At 41.4% G+C, this 6099-nt stretch overlaps 1 protein-coding gene across 1 annotated transcript in view; it reads right to left on the minus strand.

The window, feature by feature from the left end:
- The window catches only part of LOC146185731 (uncharacterized), a 624411-nt gene extending 622252 nt beyond the window's left edge, over positions 1-2159 (minus strand). The window contains exon 1 of the mRNA XM_084606656.1: positions 1910-2159. The gene's annotated coding sequence lies outside the window, so the exon portion shown is untranslated. The remainder of the gene's footprint in view (positions 1-1909) is intronic.
- Between the last annotated feature and the right edge of the window lie 3940 nt (positions 2160-6099).

The following is a 6099-nucleotide window of genomic DNA, read 5'->3' on the forward strand; positions in this document are numbered from 1 at the left end:
AATAACATTAACCACTTCGCGCTGTTAAGGTGTTGCCTATTAGCGTTGCACCTACATACTCCTCTCATCCAACCTTCTGTGGAACTTCTTCCAGCATGTTTTGAATAAGAGCAAGCCGGTGACAGACATGAGAGAGAATGACATTTACTTCTCGCCACCGTCTTTTCCCTATAGGCATTTAATATGTAGCGTAATAATGAATACTTTTCATAACCTGTCCTGCACTATGATTATGACAAACATCACAGCTTCCAGCTATGAACTGATACATACAAATCGCAGGCACATGCTATAGCGTTTCACACACAACGATGATTTTTGTCTTCGTTTTTCTTTTTTTATTTATAAATTTTTGTACACCGTTACTCTGCATCAGAAAACATTGGATTTCCATTCTGAGCAATTTGACATTATGAGCAATGCTTCGTATTTGAATAATTAAAATAGTTAATTCATTGATTGCACACAACATTTTCTTAATTAGCATAATCAAGCATTGTAATTTGATTGTGAGCATATCGACACCTTTGATCCTTCTTTTTAAACTTTTAATTTCTTCAACTATAACTTATAATTTATCAAATAAACACTCAATTTTCTTATTTAGCCTTATTAGGTATAGGTTTTCGTTGTCATTTTTACAACATTGAATTCCTATTTTTCAATGTTTTAATTATTTCAATTATGTTATTGATCTATCAGACAGCCTAAATATTCTTGATTACCATAACCAATCATTGGCTTTTTATTTTGGACATTTTGACACATTTGAATAACCCTTTAAATTTGTTAACATTTTCTTTTCCTTAATTAATCAACTCATTATTATGATTTCATTCTTTTGTTATTGCATATCACACAACAATTAACCAATTATCAATAGAACGATAAATTAAAACGATACAATTTTTTTTCAGCGCAGCTTCTGGTTGTTTGCTACAAGCTTTACCGACATACAACTACAACGCCGATGGTTTTTGGGCTGAAGAGGCATAATCTCGCGCTTAAAAATTACTTCCCTCACCTGTTAAAGTTTTATGCGTCACAGGCGAGTGTCCTCATAAAATACGCCATCTAAAGGGCAATGTTGCATTGGTCACCAGTTTCATGGTGCGTTTGAAGCCACATGCATTATCATTCAGTGCTACGGCCTCTTTGCTGGCCACTAATATTTTTTGCCACAGTTGAACAATCCATTCTTTGAAGAATGATCTTAGAATGACTTAGTGTGGCGAGATATAAAATACAGCTGTGAAAAATGTGCAGAACCACAACCACATGCACACAAATAATATCACTTATCGACTAACATCAGTAGTTACGAAGGAGATATATCATATGCTAAGGTGGCGAGTTGTACTTGAGTGGTAAATAACCAATTCAGAAATAGATTGGGATCCCTACAGGGTACAACTTAATCCTACGGACCCAATAGTAAATTAATCTGAATAAGATGGGCGCAATAGTACAGATAATATACCTGCACAATTCGGTGTTCTTTTTTGTCTTACAGGGATTAACACAGCAACGTGACGCAGGCTATGAGGGATGCCTTTGTGGACATCTCGGGAAATTAGGACCATGAGAAGTTCTTTAACTGACTTCGTGCAGAACAAGGGAGACACGATTTTTGTCTCCATCGAAAAGCGGCCGCCTCGACCAGCATAGAACCTACGCGTCCAGCAGCCTTAGTTATTTTTTTAACAGACACTGCGCTTCCTAAGGAGACGCTGTTGCGAAAAAGTTTGGAACAATGAGCAAAAGAAAGGCCAACATGCAATCTACAGAATATCATGAATGTGCGCGAAGTGGCTTCGTTTGCGCGAGTTAGGAAAACGGTACTATCTGATTGTGGCGAGCCGTCGAGATTTCAAACATAGCGCAACGTTTTCAAGCAGTCAGCACTTACCTAGGCACTAGGCCGTCTGCAGGATGTCTTGGCGGCACAAAACCTTGCGTGTTCTTGATTCGCTTCTAACTGACATCAATTATCCGCGGCCTTCTGGACTGTAGAAACTAGGAGTTGCAGACGCCATAGTCCCTTTAACGGAGCTTCAAAACCAGCGAGCTTTCGTCTGGTTTAGGTGCGACAAGAAAGGAACAGCACTGAGGAACGCAGCGAAACGAAGTCGTATGGCTGATACGGCGCTATGATTCGTGGCTATCTGGAAATGTGCCCATGGCTTATCATGATGAAGCGCTACGCGCCGCATTCGTTGTCCCGCGCGTAAACCTGTCGTCGTGGGCTTCTGCTGACGCCTACTGCTGTGAATTTGAAGTTTCGAGTTTTGTTCGCTATCTTGCAATCTTCGGCGAGGCTCGGACTCGGCGTCACGGAAGAAAGCGCACGGTCATGTCAGCCTGATAGTGACAGGTATACGGCATGTTTAGTCTACTTATGGAGAATGAACTTTCTGTGGCAAGGATCGTGATGAACGTTTTCGAAGCGGACGCTCACCCACGTACGATGGGTAAGGTGACGGGCGCGTGCCTGTAGCGTCAGCCTCATGGTTGCAGAAACTTGTTCGCAAGCGTTCGGTCGCGCAGCATTGTGAGCAAGAACTTGTGGAAGAGAACTCGCATGTTCTCGCTGGGGTTTTTTCGCCAAATAAGTTTATTTAGTTTGGTTTATGAGGGTCAGCAATAAAGCAACTTGGCCTGTAAAATGGAAGGCTCTATTTCCACCCATGCACATGGCGGCTTGTTTTAGCCTTCATCGATGTGGACAAAGCCGCTGCCGCTGCAGATGTGATATTGAAGGCGTCGTACACAACTCCCGGAGTGCCTGAACCGGAGTACTAATTAATGATTGAACCCAACCGTGCCAGCCGCGTTTGCCTATAGAGGCGAAACGTAAAGGGCGCCAGTTTGCTATGCTGTTATCTCCGCGGTTACTCAGGCAGTGCTCTCGGAACTGACCGCAGATGCCACGGCTATATACGGTGTCCGCGCCCATATATACCGACCCCAGACGATGAAATGAGCGGCATCCATGCAATGCTGGAGGCCTTCATTATTTTATTTCGTGAATATAAAAGACCATGTGTGTTGAGTCTGTCCGCGGAACGTGTCTTCAGAGAGTGTTTGCCCGCATCCTCAAAATTCAGCCGCCTGGACACTCGAAATGTAACCTCGTGCGAATTTAACCAAAAATGGGACCCAACCTAAATTTAATATCGGCAATTCAATGGTGACCTCCAAATGTGGGTTGTCCACCTCCATACCATAACGTGGCCAACTGAACCCCCCAAATTTGGCCTCGCGCAAATTTGATGAGCTCAAACTCAAGCTCAGGACAAGTTCACTTGCACGTAACGCACACACACACACACACACACACACACACAAAAAAAAAAAAAACAGATATTAAAACAAGACACGACAGTGCAATGAAAGTAAACAAGCATAAAGGAGTGCGGAAAATACAGTTACGAGGTGCATTTTTGTGTTTATGTTTTGTGTGCGGGCTTAAAAATTGAATACGGCGCAAGTAAAAAAAAATCAATCTAGGCTGATTTGAAATACTGAGTAAGCTTGGAGTAGGTGTATGATGATCAAAATTTACTACATTCGGTAAAGGGTACTGTATCATCTAGCGACCATATTAGTTCATGTGCATGCTACCTACCATGGTTTTGCTTTCCATGCATTATCAGATATGTGACCTAATTTCACAGCTGCAATTTCCTTGAGTTAAGGGCCGTTTTTATCATCACCTTCTGATAGAATGATGCATGAACAGAATTATATAGATTAGCAACTGGGCTTAGGTCATGTTCGCAAATATTGCCATCCTGCGTGCGTCACAGTCAGCATGTAAAGGTACGCGCACAGATATTTTGTGTAATGTGTGTATTGGTAATGTTGGCAGCGGTTGTGTCCCAAAGTAGGAATAGCTTAGTGGGGAAAATGGATGGTAAACAATAATTTGGTGTTTTGCGACAAGACAAATTTCAAGCGCGATAAAGTCAAGCGCTAATACCTTTTTTTCCAGCTATCATCTGAGCTCCACACATTTAACACCATTTCGCTAATGCATGCGGTTATGTACGCGAAAATATCGTCCCTCAATTCTCTTTGGATCATCATGGAATCATCACAGAATATCGGAAGACGACAAACGAATTTAAATTATGCAGTCGAAGCGGCTTCTCCAAACGCAGAGTTCTTTTCTGTTACGAACAGCCGGAAAAAGTGAAAAACATTTATTCAATAAAAATTTGCAGCCCCATTATATAGGCGACACACTCGACATCCGTGCATGAAATTAGAAGCTTGTGCCAATAATGAATACAAAAAGAAAGAAACCATAATCAAGCCTGATATTTCCATCTCCTTTGCTATAGCCCTCGTCAGGACGAGATATTACGCAAAATCAAGGAATACAACAATAATAGTTGCTCTAAATGTCATCCAGTGATAAAAACTTTACACAATCAAATGTATGCAGTACGCTGTGCAAGGGTAATCTTATTTTCTGCTCTGCAGTAACCACCCAGTCGAAAACGACCACTGGTTCCAAATGGAAAATTTCCACTTGTGTTTGCTCCTTTACTTGGACCAGTGGAAACTAATTGGCGTTTGGCCCAAACTTCAAATGGCGGCAACTGCTTTGAGGGAAAACCTCAACTAAAAGTTTTCCAATTGAGTCAACTGTTTTTTTTTTTCGCAGCGCCGGGTTTTATCTGGAACGCCACAATGCTTCCTTCGAACACGTTCTGGAGAAGTGGAACGCGCTGAAGTCGGGAAAACGGCTGTTCCATTTAAAAGAGTATGTTCCAGTTAACACAAGCTCGTTCAAGATAAAGAGAGGGACAGAGACGCGACATAAGTGTAGCGGTCCATATAGTGCGAACATGATAGCGTCTGGTTCCAGATAAATTATCCGGAAGAAATGATTTATCTGGAACTTATGTGATACCAGTGGCGTTTATGTGGGACCGAAATTAATAGTGTAGTGGCTTTAGAACGTTAAACCACAAAACCAAACCAAACCTATTAGGCTTTCTAATGCTGATTACAAAAGTTTTACTTAGTATCTCTCAAACTGCCTCCAGCTTGCAACGTCTTGTTGATTGGACCTTATCAAACATGTGGCTTGAAGGGCCTGCTAGTCTACACAGGGCAATCTACGTGGGCCTATACCTCTCTGTTATATCTTAGTGACACTCAGAGTGAGTTAGTACTACTGAAATTAACCGTGAAAATTGAGTTGTTCATGTTTGCCCTTCGTTTCTTTTCACGCCTTCAAGATCATGCCAACCTTGGTACATATTTTTCTGCTGGGATACGCATTTGTTGCAAAAAATGTTTTGCAAGCTTTATTTGTAATGGCTGTGTTTCACACTCAGTCCCCTCGTCAGTTCTTTGTGATACAAGGTCGCTCATTATTTCCACTATACTTTGAGCTAATGGAAGCGCTATAGACAGCAGCGCCATCAATGGTTCTCGTATATGGGTAACATGCTTAAAGCACTTATGACCATGGGGTCACGTTTATCTGCGCTGGCAATATGAACATCAGTTAGAACAAAGTATCTCACTACAGTGCGAGCACTCGGATTAATCGCTATTAGAATTACGATATGTTTTTCCTGAGGGGAACGACACCTGGTAAATATGCTGCGTAGGTATGGACGTGTCAAACATACAAGTAGGTGCCTTAAGTCCCTTTGAGTGCCTATAAACATTGTGTGTATTTTTGAAAAGATCGCGTCCCAACTTTTCAGTGCTATTCTAAGGCTTTTTTCTCATGATTCCTCGATTTTCGTCAAGGGGACCTTCCTAATTAATTGCTCGCCAATAAAATCTAATATGCGTGATATTACATGGGACATTATAAGACTTTATACATGATATCTCTATTCTGAGCAAGATTACCTACCGTAATCGCTATTGAAATCTATATTGACAGTTATTGTTATTCCTGTTTCTTGTAAAGCATTTCCAGTGTTCTGAATTTCTTGACGGTAAGAAAAATTTTGCCCTACCCTCTGCACTATAGATGTTATATCATCGCCACTACGCGACTCAAAAGCAGACTCCCTGTGCTCTACACTTTTGACAAAAGGCTGCTCGCCATTGAAATCTTCGTGGTAT

This window comes from Amblyomma maculatum, chromosome 6 (genome assembly GCF_055883805.1).
Source record: "Amblyomma maculatum isolate TAMU_Amacu chromosome 6, ASM5588380v1, whole genome shotgun sequence".
Taxonomy (NCBI): Eukaryota; Metazoa; Arthropoda; class Arachnida; order Ixodida; family Ixodidae; genus Amblyomma; species Amblyomma maculatum.